The following is a 15421-nucleotide window of genomic DNA, read 5'->3' as shown; positions in this document are numbered from 1 at the left end:
TAAGCCAAAGATGGCTCTGAAAAGACTACATTCATTTCTGGAGAGAGAAACCAAGGGGAGTTTAGAAACTATGAGTAGGAGACAGACTTCACCGAGTTTGTTTTGCATATCTTTCCTATGTAAATTATTACCAAATCAGAGCAATTAAAAAAGTTACATTTTAATTGCTAAATGTAATGTACACATGGATTACCGATGCACACTATTACCAAAAGATAAAGACTTTATTCTTGTATGGAAATTCCTCAAGGTATACCAAGTATTAAGTACCAGGTACGGGTAAGGCACTAAGCTCAGATGGTAAAGAATCCACCTGCAATGCAGGAGACCTGGGTTTGATCCCTGGGTTGGGGAAATCCCCTGGAGGAGGGCATGGCAACCCACTCCAGTATTCTTGCCTGGAGAACCCCCATGGACAGAGGAGCCTGGCAGGCTGCAGTCCATGGGGTTACAAAGAGTCGGACACGACTAAGTGACTAAGCACAGCACAGCACACAGGGGCCAGGCACTAAGCTAGGTGCATTGCCCAGATTATAGCTGGTCCCGTGAGGTAGGCCTGAATATCCTCATTTTAGATAGAAGGAAACTAAGTTTCAGTTAGCACCATACAACAGTAAGTGGAGAACTGGGACTCATACCCAAAGTGGCCTGAGCCTGAGTTCTATGGTGTAAAAGAACATTGGGGAATGAGAAGTAGATGGCCATCTATTGAGAACACATGTGGAATTTATGACTAGACAATGATTCTTTTCTTCAGCACAATATTTGGGACGCTTGAAATCCTGCTCTGTTCTGACTCCTCTGGGCATTGTTAATGATAAGGCACCAATGAAGCCTGCGGAGCAAGGGGTCTGTGCCCTGGGTGTGGCTGGGGGAGGGTGACTTCTCCATCATAAAGAGCTAAAGCTCTGTGGGGTCCAGTGTGGACATGTCTGACCACACAGACAAGTTGTCTGGTCAAAGAATGCACTGTTCTTTCTCCAGATTGCTCCTTAGCACTGCCTGGGGATGAAGGGGGCAGGAAGGTACTATGGACTGAATGTTCTTGTCCCCTCAAATTCAGATGCTGAAATCCCAATGCCCAGCATGATGGTATATGGAGATGGGGTCTGTGAGAGATGATTAGGTTTAGATGCGGTTATGAGAATGAACCACTCACAATGAGATTCACGCCATTATGAGATGAGACATGAGCTTGTTTCCTCTCCTTGCTCTTCACCATGTGAGGTGAAACAAGAAGATGCCATCTATAAACCAGGTAGTGAGTCCTCACCAGAGACCGGATTTGCTGGCATCTTGACCTTGGACTTCCCAACCTCCAGAACTGTGAGAAATAATTGTTATTTATTTCTGCCTGTTATGGCAGCCCAAGTTGACTCTGTCTCTGGAAAGTACCACTTCTGGTCTCAAGGACTATGTATTTGAAGGCACAGTTTGCTATTCATCAAAACTGATCAATGCCAACTGGATTTATCTTTTCAGTCATTTTTCCCTTTGTTCTGTGATTGAAATAAGCAGAGGAGATAGAACAGTATAGACACTTTCCTCACGATCAAGTACCTCTGGACCCACTAATGTGAAAAAACTGACAGAACCAGTATCAGCTCCAAAACATGCAGGGTCTCTCCCTCCCCAGGGGACTTTCCTGGTGGCTCAGATGGTAAAGAATACACCCTCAAAGCAAGAGAGCCCGGTTCAATTCCTGGTTGGGAAAGATCCCATGGAGGAGGAAACAGCAACCCATTCTAGTATTCTTGCCCAGAGAATCCCATGGATAGAGGAACCTGATGGGCTACAGTCCATGGGGTTGCAAAGAGTCTGCAACTAACACTTTCATTTTCTCCCTTCCCAGAACCTCAACACACCCTGTATATCTCCCCATCTCATGTCCCCACCCTCCAGGAACAGGAACCAGGTGGGAAAATTAAGCTGACCGCTAGTCAATGACTTCAAAAGAATTAGAGAAGTAGTGAAGTGTAACAACTGACATTTCTTTGATGCTGGACTTCTCTGGTGACCAACCATCCCTGTTCTGGGACTGTCTCAGTTTTAGTACTGAAAGTTCTATGTCCTGGAAGACCCATCAGTACTGGGCAAATCAGGATCACCACTCACCTTGCCTAGGTTTCAATCCCAGTTCTACCACTTCTTAGCTATGTGACCTTGAGCAAGGTACTTAGTTACTCTGTGTTTTGGTTTTTCCCTGCTGAAGATGCAGAGAATAATAGTACACGCCCCAAAGGATTGCTATGAAGATTAAATGGATATTTATAAGGTGCTTAGAACAGTGCCTGGTAAGAGCTGTGTGTTTGTTAAACAAAATAAAAGTATGTCTTTTGTGACATGAGATGGGGAGATATACAGGGTGTGTTGAGGTTCTGGGAAGGGAGAAAATGAAAGTGTTAGTTGCAGACTTTGCAACCCCATGAACTGTAGCCCACCAGGTTCCTCTATCCATGGGATTCGCTGCACAAGAATACTAGAGTGGGTTGCCATTTCCTTTGTTGAGATTCTTTGTCATTGTTCTCAACCAGAGTATGCAGCAGGCATTGAGCACACTTAAACTACATGAATGTGTTGGTGGAAACAGAAGCAAGAGGATTCAAAAACTTTCACCAAGACACTAGGTGAGTCAATATGTTCTAAAGCCAGGACAAGAGACCAGCATTCCCTCTGTCCCAACTCAGCCCACCCTTCTGATCCTTGTGGTTCACACCTTTTTCCTTCACTGATTGCACATAATAGGCTCATAAATACTTACTATGTGAATGCACTCAGACAGACCTATCCAGGGTCACTGGAAGGAGTTTGTATTTTCACTTTCTCTTATTTATTTACAGAGGAGTTTAGCTAATGCTAAGGTTCCAGCATACTGCTTACCTGTGATGAGATTTCCTGACACTATAAAATGAAACAATTACTTCAAAGAGAGAAGGGTCTTCTTTGGCAGTGATTTATGGTCCTGAATCTGTGGGTAGCCTGAACACAAAAATGCATGCATAAAAGGGTTAGCGCTCTGGACACTTGAAGACTTGAGAGTCTATAGCATGGCTTGGAAGGCTACTTCTGAGAAGTTTCCGCAGGCATGCACACATACGCTCAGTCACTTCCTTGCACGCCTGTGCAAACCTGCCTGCCTTCTGGGGGCCTACCAGGACATGTGGGTTCCACTCCAGCTGAGTCTCGAGTCGACAGCACGGCCCATGGCCGAACCACAGACCTCAAGACGCACAAACTCTGTGAAAGTCTCCACTCCTGCACTGCTTAACCAGCAGCATATGTTTTTTTGGCTAAAAGGTGTTTAAATGAAATAATTTTTTCCATATTACTTTGAAAAGTTTATTTCATCAGCATGAAAATGTTTAATAATTCTATTTGGGGGTTTTACAAAAAAAAGAAAGAAATCATCATTTTGAAGATGTGGCTTTTTGATTCAATTTTAGAGAAAAGAGGACAGTGATATTTAACCCTTTCTTCGAAGGATGCAAATGACTTGGACTTTAGGCGAACAATGCTTTGGGAATCAAACAGCCCCAATGTCTGTACCAAAAAGAGAAAGGAACCCTGGTTCCATACAGACCTGAACTGGTGTAAAGTGACATGTTTGGTTCAGTTTGAGTGATGACTGTAATAAAATAGAGCAGCCCACCACCCCACCACCCTGCCATCCCCTCAGCTTTGCAAGGTGACTCACGTGCCTGCCACCAGGAGAGTATGTGCCAATGACATCTCCCCACGGCTGGCAGATTCTGGAACTATCACAGCCCTTTCCCCAAACAGCTACATTCCCTTGAAGTGGCAAATACTTGGATGGAAATGTTCTAGGAAGCCCTGGAAGGCTGGGCTGGGGAATTCAGCCCCTAACCTCGCCTTTTATTCAATAGAAAGCAACTCTCTCTGACAGTTTCCAGCCCGAGCAACAAAATCAGACCACTCCGAGCTGCCGTCCTGAACAGGCCTGCTCTTGACACATGTTGTAGCAGGCGCAGGACAAGGAATATTAAAGGAGGCTTGCTCCGTATGGGTCTAGATATTTAAAAGTGATACGTGCTCTTCTTTATGGGATCTTCCCAACCCAGGGTTCAAACCCAGGTCTCCCACATTGCAGGCAGATTCTTTACCATCTGAGCCACCAGGGAAGCCCACAGCAAGCATACAAACTGTTAAAATGTGTCTACTCCTCCATCTTAATATAATAGACCTAGAAGACCTAGTACACATTTGAATTCAGAGTCCCCAGGACACGGGCGCTTAGGGAAAGCTGGACCCTGTCACCCAGCTCCCAGCCTGTGACCCAACCTACTGCCCTTTCCTGTCCTGGTTCTGCTCAACATCACAGAGAGCTGACAGCCCAGCCCTTGCCTCCAAGCTCTGCCCTCAGTGCTCACACAGCCCCCCACCTCAGGGCCAGGTAACAGACTGCACACAGGCCCTGGAAGGATGCTTGGGCGGTTGTGCAGACATCAGGGGTCCCGGATCCCAGTTCTCTAGGGGCTGTCTACAAGATGGGGTGCAGGCTCTGAGCAGACTCATGGGCCCCATGTCTGGAGGGCAGCTGTGGGCAGAGGAGAGCCCAGAGGAGCCCTCTCAAGAGCAGGGCCCAGGCCTCATCATCCCTGAAGAGCAGACAGATGGCAGATCAGGGTAACAGGCAGGAAAATAAAGTACCGGGCCAGGACCGCTCAGTGCCTTGATGCAGGAGCAACTTCTGATTCCATGAACTGGGGGGAGGTGGGGCGGTGGGGGGAAAGGGGCACCAAAGGGCCTGAGTGATGCTCCACTCCAGGGGTGTGGGTGAAAGAAGGGGAACGTTTCACTCTCACAAGATGAATCAGGGTCAACAGTTTAGGACTTGGCATGGGCTGAATGTTTTTTAATCTCTGGAGATATCCCCCGTCTTTCACAAGCGTGATGTCAAAGCAAGGTCAGACATTAAAGTAACCACAAGGATCCTAAAAATATGTTCTTCATAGCTGCAGGACTTTGAAGAGCTTTTCTTTTTAAATGAAGGAGTAGGGGTGGGGGGTGGCATCTTAATCAAGTGGTCTCTACAAGTCTTAATGGTTTTCAGGTTTTCTCAAGATCTTTCTATAAAACCAAAGGGCAAAGATGAATTTTAAAAAATTTAAGCACATATGGGAGAAAAACAGTGCAAGAATCCTGAGGTTTGGTTACAGAAAAAGAAAAAAAAAAAATCAAGAACAGAGACGCAGAAAATCAAGCTGATGAGAGCAAATGAAGCACTGACTGAACCCGATGCAGAAAAGGTGAGCTTGTGTGCGGCCTCTTGAGATTGTGCACTGTGAGGTAACCGCTGTCTTTAGTCAACACTTTTGTTCCAAGAAATTCAAATTCTAACAGCATCAAATTCTGTCTGTTTTCCAACATCAAACTCTGTCTGTGTTCTACACGGCAACTTGTATTTCTTTACAACTCCTTCCCTTTGTGGGAGAATCACAAAAGACCTGTCCTTTTTCTTTTCTCTGTGCACTTCATCTTGTTCCCATATTCAAAAGGGTCATAAGACTGTGGGGAACAGGTTACTCTGAAAATGAGGTACCTCCAGACGTGGATGTAGAGGTTAACACAGTATGAAAAGGAATTCAGTGGCCAAGAATTGAGGGAAGAAGTAAAAATTGCTTTTGTCACCAGTAAGAAATTTTAGACTTCTAGAGGTTTAATAACACGTCATAAAGCAAGAGTGGAAGCCAGAAAGAGCTGCAGACCCCCAAGTACCCAATACTGCTCTGGGCACCAGGGTTCAAGCGCAACTCCACTATCATTATCCCTGCACAGAGCAGAACCCCGAAGCACAAGAAGACAATGATACACAAAGGAACCATGAAGAGAGGCATGAAAATAATTATGGGTTGGAAGGCTTTACTCCAAAGGCTTAACTCTATATAACCTGGCCAAGAGATCACACTGCTACAGGGAAATATGATAGTGGTGGATATGAAACAAGCATTCAAAGGGCATAAACAAAGGCTTAGGCTACTCCAAGGAAAATATAAATCCAGTGATGTGATGGAAAATAGAGGCTCACTTTGAGGGCAATTACTATATTGGGAAGATCTATTAATCTGCTGACAGTTTCTCAAAGAAAGTGATGGCAGTCTGCTAATTTGCCTCATTTGAAACCAGCCTGTACAAGGAGCTGGAAAATATATCTCAAGGAGCAGCACTGTGTAGCAGGGAAGGGGTGGGTTGCCTTCATAAATCTTGTTCATTTTTCATCTTGATAATTTTTCTCTCCAGTTCGCTCCCTTTCTCTTCTCCATTCTTTTGCCAAGCCCCCCTCAGATCCCATAAAATTCTCTTCTATGGAAAACTCTTTCTAGGATAAGGGAGGAAGGTGCTGACTGATGGCTTAGGAGTATGAGCGGGGAGAACTGTTCTGCATCTCCCAGGGACTTATTAAGCCAATCAGAGGGGTTTTCATCCCAGGTTGCCCTTTGCAGACCTGGCTTCCCTACAACCTCACTGCCTGGTTCGTGTGTGCGGGCTATGTTGCTTCAGCCATGCCTGACTCTCTGTGACATCATGGACTGTAGCCCACCAGGCTCCTCTGTCCATGGGATTCTCCAGGCAAGAAAACTGGAGTGGGTTGCCATGCCCTCCTCCAGGGAATCTTCCTGACCCAAGGATAGAACCTGAGTCTTGTCTTTTAAGTTTCCTGCATTGCAAGGTGGGTTCTTTACCACTACCGCTACCTGACTAAGCCCTAATATGCCAACTCTTAAAATCAGGAGTTCAGGCCCCAGTTCAAAGGGCGGCGATGACCCAGGTGAGCTGAGAGACTTTTCCAGCTCCAGTAAGGAGACTAAGCAAGTCTCTCACCCCTTTCCAGCAGGAGGATGGCAATTTCCTTAATGCTTTTTCAAGGGCTTTCATTTCTATCCAAATAGCTTCTAGTGCTGCCAAGTGAAAGGAGAGGTGTCACTATGGTCCAAACTATAACTGAGCAGTATAGTCTTATGTGAATCCAAATGAAAGAGAATTTTGCTGGAAAGTCCCACTAGCAAGCCACTTTTTCCAGATGTCAGAAAACCTGAGGTCTACGTGAATAAAAATTCTGTGTTCTGGACCTTTCCTCTGCTATATCTGTGGAAGGAGGCAGATGAAGTTCCCATAAGAAAATGTTTGCTCCAGCTCATCAACTCATGCTGCTCTGGGCTCTAAGGATGTCCCCAACAGCCCTTGATTTAGTATTTTAGAAACATACTATTGTGTGAGAGGTGAAATTGTCCTGGGGAAAACAGGACTTGGACCCTGGGTTTTATTTACTGAAATAAAGATTGAAGAAATAGATAGGGATGGAGAAAAATGGTTTTGAAATATGTTCCTCATTATAACCGTGTTCAGTTCAGTTCAGTTCAGTTCAGTCGCTCAGTCATGTCCGACTCTTTGCAACCCCATGAATCGCAGCACGCCAGGCCTCCCTGTCCATCACCAACTCCCGGAGTTCACCCAAATTCATGTCCGTTGAGTAGGTGATGCCATCCAGCCATCTCATCCTCTGTCGTCCCCTTCTCCTCCTGCCCCCAATCCCTCCCAGCATCAGAGTCTTTTCCAATGAGTCAACTCTTTGCATGAAGTGGTCAAAGTATTGGAGTTTCAGCTTTAGCATCAGTCCTTCCAAAGAATACCCAGGACTGATCTCCTTTAAAATGGAGTGGTTGGATCTCCCTGCAGTCCAAGGGACTCTCAAGAGTCTTCTCCAACACCACAGTTCAAAAGCATCAATTCTTTGGCGCTCAGCTTTCTTCACAGTCCAACTCTCACATTCATACATGACCACAGGAAAAACCATAGCCTTGACTAGACGGACCTTTGTTGGCAAAGTACTGTCTCTGCTTTTGAATATGCTATCTAGGTTGGCCATAACTTTCCTTCCAAGGAGTAAGCGTCTTTTAATTTCATGGCCGCAGTCACCATCTGCAGTGATTTTGGAGCCCCAAAAAATAAAGTCTGACCCTGTTTCCACTGTTTCCCCATCTATTTCCCATGAAGTGATGGGACCAGATGCCATGATCTTCGTTTTCTGAATGTTGAGCTTTAAGCCAACTTTTTCACTCTCCACTTCCACTTTCATCAAGAGGCTTTTTAGTTCCTCTTCTCTTTCTTCCATAAGAGTGGTGTCATCTGCATATCTGAGGTTATTGATATTTCTCCCAGCAATCTTGATTCCAGCTTGTGTTTCTTCCAGTCCAGCATTTCTCATGATGTACTCTGCATATAAGTTAAATAAGCAGGGTGACAATATACAGCCTTGACGTACTCCCTTTTCCTATTTGGAACCAGTCTGTTGTTCCATGTCCAGTTCTCACTGTTGCTTCCTGACCTGCATATAGGTTTCTCAAGTGGCAGGTCAGGTGGTCTGGTATTCCCATCTCTTTCAGAATTTTCCACAGTTTATTGTGATCCACACAGTCAAAGGCTTTGGCATAGTCAATAAGGCAGAAATAGATGTTTTTCTGGAACTCTCTTGCTTTTTCCATGATCCAGCGGATGTTGGCAATTTGATCTCTGGTTCCTCTGCCTTTTCTAAAACCAGCTTGAACATCTGGAAGTTCACGGTTCACGTATTGCTGAAGCCTGGCTTGGAGAATTTTGAGGATTACTTTACTAGCGTGTGAGATGAGTGCAATAACCCTGTTGCCAGCACTTAAATAAAGTAAAGTGAAGTGAAGTCACACAGTCATGTCCAACTCTTTGCGACCCCCTGGACTGTAGCCTACCAGGTTCCTCCATCCATGGGATTTTCCAGGCAAGAATACTGGAGTGGGTTACCATTTCCATCTCCAGGAGATCTTCCCGACCCAGGGATTGAACCTCGGTCTCCCGCACTGTAGGCAGATGCTTTACTGTCTGAGCCACCAGAGAAGTCACCTAAATAAAAGAGGGAGTTTAAAGAAAAGCTCTGCTCCGAGTCCCAGGGGACCAATACTGTCTTCGGGATATCTGGTGATGCAGCTAATGCAGACTCAAGTCGAAGTGAGTGCTCTGTGGCTTCACAGAAGTAGAAGCAATCCTTCAACTAAGGAACAGTCACACTGTGTGCAAATAAAACCACATTAGGCTGCGCTGACGTTTACTTATGAAGAATCTAGCTTAGTTTTTCCCACATTGAGGAAGCTCCTAATATAAATGAAGAAAACCCAAGGAATGAATTCTATGCTTGCCATCCTTCTGGAATTCTGAAGTCTTCCAATAGACTGTGTGTGTGCACGCGTACCGTCACGTCCAGCTCTTTGTGGTCCCATGGGCTGTAGCCCGCCAGGCTCCTCTGTCCATGGGGATTTCCCAGGGAAGAATACTGAAGTGGGTTGCCATTTCCTTCTCCAGGGGATCTTCTTGACCCAGGGATCAAGCTCACATCTCTTGTGTCTCCTGCGTTGGCAAGCAAGTTCTTTACCAGCTGAGCCACAAGGGGAGCTCTCAAATAGATTAGGGCACCCTTTTCTTTAGAAATAAACTAGCTTATGGATAATCTAGCTTCCTCTGTGATATCTCTGCAGGGGTAGGGAGCTTGGGTCTTGGTGCAACTTCCAGCTCGGATTTTCTGCTCCTGAATTCCCTCTCTCTTGTCTGTTTCTTACCCCTGAAGTGGGCTGGCCCTTTTCTGTACTACATACCCCTATACTGGACATCCTCCCCTTTCATCTCTCCCCAGAGGGGCAGACTCTTACTGAAAGTTTGGGTTTATGAGGTCAGATGATGAGCAACTGCAACAAAAAATACTGTACAGAAAACAATTTAAAATTAGACATCCTGAAATCAAGATGTCAGCAATTGCAAGGTTGGAAAGGGTCTTAAAGACTATTTAGTCCAGTGGTCCTCAACTCTTAATAGAACAAATGCTTTATTTTTAAACAAATGTTTTCTAACCTCTCATTTAATATTCTAAAATTAACTCCATAGATAACATAATTTACCTGCACACATAATTTTAAAATAATTAATATCTTTCTATAATTATAATATAAAGTAAAATTAAAAGAAAATAATTTATAGTTTTAAAAGACACACATTTTACTACATAAATGTTCAAGCATGACTACCTAGAAGACAAAGTCAGATGACTACATCAGGAAAAAATGAGGTTTTGAAATTGGCAAAAACAGTGCGTAGATTACTGAGTGCCTTAGCCTACTTCCTGTGATATATCTATCTTTCAGCCATTGCCTTTGAGCTAACAACTCTGTACACTAAAAAATAAATGGCAACACTGCAAATGGTTCTTGTCCCTAGAAAGGTAAAATGTGTCTGGTAGAGTGCAACTGATTATTTCCCTTGGATACTGATCAGGTTTTACCTATTTGTCTTTTTATAAATTTATCTCAGCATTCTATTATGGCTTAGACAGTAAAGAATCTGCCTGCAATGCAGGGGGCCCAGGTTTGATCCCGAGGTCTGGAAGATTCCCTCGAGAAGGGGATGGCAACCCACTCCAGTATTCTTGCCTGGAGAATTCCAAGGACAGAGGAGCTTTGCAGGCTACAGTCCATGGGGACTCAAAGAGTCAGACAAGACTGAATGACTTTCATTTTCAGCATTCTATTAATTGATACATTAAATAAGAATCTTTGACACAGGCTGGGTTAATCAGAGTTCTCCAGAGAACAGAACTAATAGGATATATATAAATATATATGAGAGACTTATTATAGGAATTGGCTCACATGATCATGGAAACCAACAGTCCCTGGATCTGAAGCTGGAGAACTAAGAAGGCTGATGAACCGTGAAAGTTGGTAGTATAGTTCAGTCCAAGTCCAAAGATCTGAGAATGGTGGGGGTGTAGTGGGGTGAGGCGGGGTGAGCAAAGTCCTAGTCTATGTCCATGTCCAAATGCCTGAGACTCAGAAGTAGTAATGTTCCAGAGTTCCCAGGGCAGGGGAAGCTGGATGTGCCAGTTCAAGCAGAGGAAGCATATTTGCCATTCCTCATATTCTATTTAGACTTGCAATCATTGGACTGAATGATACTCTCCTGCATTGTGAGAGTGATCTTTCTCACTCATTTCACAAGTTCAAATCTTGTGCTAATCTCCTCCCCAAACACCCTCAACAGACACATCCAGAAATAATGTTTTACCAGTTATCTGGACATCCCTTACCCTAGCCAAGGTTAAATTAACCATCACACAGGCTCATTTTACAGCTGAATGAAAGTCACAGTTATGAGCACTTTCAAAAATTATCCTTCAACATAAAACTATATCTAGAATGACTACAAATATGGCAGTTAGAAAATCAGACTGGTTGATGAAGACTGAAATACAAGGTTAAATATTACCATCGGTGGTGCCATTTTCCAAAATAGTGAACATAACAAGTGCTGAATGAAACAAAGCACTGTCTTCCCTAAATAAGGACCATTCTTGGAAAAGTTATTTTCACTGAAACTATGAAGAAGTATTTGTGTGTGTGTGTGTACAACTATTTTAGTTTAGGTTCTAAGTTAAGATAATTACATATATTTGAGTTAGATTTTGGATGGATAATTATTAACAGGGTTACCATCTACTTGGTCTAGTGGTTTTCCCTACTTTCTTCAATTTAAGTCTGAATTTGGTAATAAGGAGTTCATGATCTGAACCACAGTCAGCTCCTGGTCTTGTTTTTGTTGACTGTATAGAGCTTCTCCATCTCTGGCTGCAAAGAATATAATCAATCTGATTTCGCTGTTGACCATCTGGTGATGTCCATGTGTAAAGTCTTCTCTTGTGTTGTTGGAAGAGGGTGTTTGCTATGACCAGTGCATTTTCTTGGCAAAACTCTATTAGGCTTTGCCCTGCTTCATTCCATATTCCAAGGCCAAATTTGCCTGCTACTCCAGGTGTTTCTTGACTTCCTACTTTTGCATTCCAGTCCCCTATAATGAAAAGGACATCTTTTTTGGGTGTTAGTTCAGGTATGACCTAAATCAAATCTTTTATGATTATACAGTGGAAATGAGAAATAGATTTAAGGGCCTAGATCTGATAGATAGAGTGCCTGATGAATTATGGAATGAGGTTCATGACATTGTACAGGAGACAGGGATCAAGACCATCCCCATGGAAAAGAAATGCAAAAAAGCAAAATGGCTGCCTGGGGAGGCCTTACAAATAGCTGTGAAAAGAAGAGAAGCGAAAAGCAAAGGAGAAAAGGGAAGATATAAGCATCTGAATGCAGAGTTCCAAAGAATAGCAAGAAGAGATAAGAAAGCCTTCTTCAGTGATCAGTGCAAAGAAATAGAGGAAAACAACAGAATGGGAAAGACTTGAGATCTCTTCAAGAAAATTAGAGATACCAAGGGAACATTTCATGCAAAGATGGGCTCGATAAAGGACAGAAATGGTATGGACCTAACAGAAGCAGATGATATTAAGAAGAGGTGGCAAGAATACACAGAAGAACTGTACAAAAAAGATCTTCACGACCTAGATAATCACAATGGTGTGATCACTCACCTAGAGCCAGACATCCTGGAATGTGAAGTCAAGTGGGCCTTAGAAAGCATCACTACGAACAAAGCTAGTGGAGGTGATGGAATTCCAGTTGAGCTATTTCAAATCCTGAAAGATGATGCTGTGAAAGTGCTGCATTCAATATGCCAGCAAATTTGGAAAACTCAGCAGTGGCCACAGGACTGGAAAAGGTCAGTTTTCATTCCAATCCCAAAGAAAGGCAATGCCAAAGAATACACAAACTACCGCACAATTGCACTTATCTCACACGCTAGTAAGGTAATGCTCAAACTTCTCCAAGCCAGGCTTCAGCAATATGTGAACCGTGAACTTCCAGATGTTCAAGCTGGTTTTAGAAAAGGCAGAGGAACCAGAGATCAAATTGCCAACATCTGCTGGACCATGGAAAAAGCAAGAGAGTTCCAGAAAAACATCTATTTCTGCTTTATTGACTATGCCAAAGCCTTTGACTGTGTGGATCACAATAAACTGTGGAAAATTCTGAAAGAGATGGAAATACCAGAGCACCTCACCTGCCTCTTGAGAAATCTGTATGCAGGTCAGGAAGCAACAGTGAGAACTGAACATGGAACACCAGACTGGTTCCAAATAGGAAAAGGAGTACGTCAAGGCTGTATATTGTCACCCTGCTTATTTAACTTCTATGCAGAGTACTTCATGAGAAACACTGGACTGGAAGAAACACAAGCTGGAATCAAGATTGCTGGGAGAAACATCAATAACCTCAGATATGCAGATGACACCACCCTTATGGCAGAAAGTTAAGGGTAACTAAAAAGCCTCTTGATGAAAGTGAAAGAGGAGAGTGAAAAAGTTGGCTTAAAGCTCAATATTCAGAAAATGAAGATCATGGCATCAGGTCCCATCACTTCATGGGAAATAGATGGGGAAACAGTGGAAACAGTGTCAGACTTTATTTTTGGGGGCTCCAAAATCACCGCAGATGGTGACTGTGGCCATGAAATTAAAGATGCTTACTCCTTGGAAGGAAAGTTATGACCAACCTAGACAGCATTTGAAAAGCAGAGACATTACTTTGCCAACAAAGGTCCGTCTAGTCAAGGCTATGGTTTTTCCTGTGCTCATGTATGGATGTGAGAGTTGGACTGTGAAGAAGGCTGAGCACCAAAGAATTGATGATTTTGAACTGTGGTGTTGGAGAAGACTCTTGAGAGTCCCTTGGACTGCAAGGAGATCCAACCAGTCCATTCTGAAGGAGATCAGCCCTGGGATTTCTTTGGAAGGAATGATGCTAAAGCTGAAACTCCAGTAGTTTGGCCACCTGATGTGAAAAGTTGACTCATTGGAAAAGACTCTGATGCTGGGAGGGATTAGGGGCGGGAGGAAAAGGGGACGACAGAGGATGAGATGGCTGGATGGCATCACCGACTCGATGGACGTGAGTCTGAGTGAACTCCAGGAGTTGGTGATGGACAGGGAGGCCTGGCGTGCTGTGATTCATGGGGTCGCAAAGAGTCGGACATGACTGAGCGACTGAACTGAACCACCTATTTGAATATCTGAGCTGTTAGGAAGCTGTGTGACCATGAGATCATTTTTCCATGTGCAGGACTGCTCTGGGAATAACCAGGCCACTTAACCTCCCAGACCTCCACCATGAGCCACTAGTTCACCCCAATTACTGCAACAACCAAAGACACACCCAAAGTTCTAAAATTCATCATAGAGGGTACTGCTCCTGTTAAGAACTACTGCTGCTGCTGCTGCTGCTAAGTTGCTTCAGTCGTGTCCAACTCTGTGCGACCCCATAGACGGCAGCCCACCAGGCTTCGCTGTCCCTGGGATTCTCCAGGCAAGAATACTGGAGTGGGTTGCCATTTCCTTCTCCAATGCATGAAAGTGAAAAGTCAAAGTGAAGTCGCTCAGTTGTGTCCGACTCTTAGCGACCCCATGGACTGCAACCCCAGGCTCCTCCGTCCATGGGATTTTCCAGGCAAGAGTTCTGGAGTGGGATGCCATTGCCTTCTCTGTAAGAACTACTAATCTAGTCCAAATACACCTCTCTGGTTCTTAAATCTCTGTATGATCCTAAGCACATGTTCAGTAAATATTTGCTGAATAAATAAAATCTGAATGAAGGAAAGTATGGAATGGTTGAATATTAAAGACTCTGGAGAGTAGTTAATTATGAATAAACAGATACCTTTTATAGAGATAGTTTCTTAAGGCATTCATGCACTTAAAATATTTTTTATGGATTCTTAGAATATTCACTTCTTTCCTGAATTAGCAGAAACTTTACAAGTGAAACAGGGAACTGTTAATACTAAAGAGTTATAACTGCATACCCAAACCTTGAGGGAACATTATTTATCCCTGATTTCTGCCTCTTTTTTTCCAACTGTTTTGGCATAGCCCTCCGTCATAACCTATATTGCAAACTTCCCTGACTTCAGCATTCACTCCTGCAAACAGCACTGAAAATCACCTGTCTCTCTTCTAAAGGATCCCACAAGAATTCCAGCTGCCTTCTGCACAATATTAAAACTCTTCTTACAGCTATCAAGACCTTCCATTAATGAATTCTTCCCATACAAGCCCTGGCTTCTACTCTGTGCCCTATTCTGGCAATGTTGGCCACTCTTCTGCCTCTCTGCCTTCATGATGTCTTGCTCCTTCCTACATTCAAATTACTGCTTTGAGAAACATCATCTCTATGGATTCTTCCTACATGACACACAAAAGGTCACATATCATATGTTTTCATTTATATGAAATAGGAAGAATAGGGAACTCCATGGAGGTACAAAGCAGATTAACAATTGCTGGGGGCTGGTGAGAGGAAAAAAGAGTGACTGCTTAGAGGTTACAAGGTTTCTTTTTGGTGTCATAGAAATAATTTGGACCACCAGGGGCTAAAACTCTGCACTCCCAAAGCAGGGGGCCTGAGTTTGATCCCTGGTCAGGGAACTAGATCTCACA

The sequence above is a fragment of the Bubalus kerabau genome, chromosome 12 (genome assembly GCF_029407905.1).
Source record: "Bubalus kerabau isolate K-KA32 ecotype Philippines breed swamp buffalo chromosome 12, PCC_UOA_SB_1v2, whole genome shotgun sequence".
Classification (NCBI taxonomy): Eukaryota; Metazoa; Chordata; class Mammalia; order Artiodactyla; family Bovidae; genus Bubalus; species Bubalus kerabau.
This window is presented reverse-complemented; position numbering follows the sequence as displayed.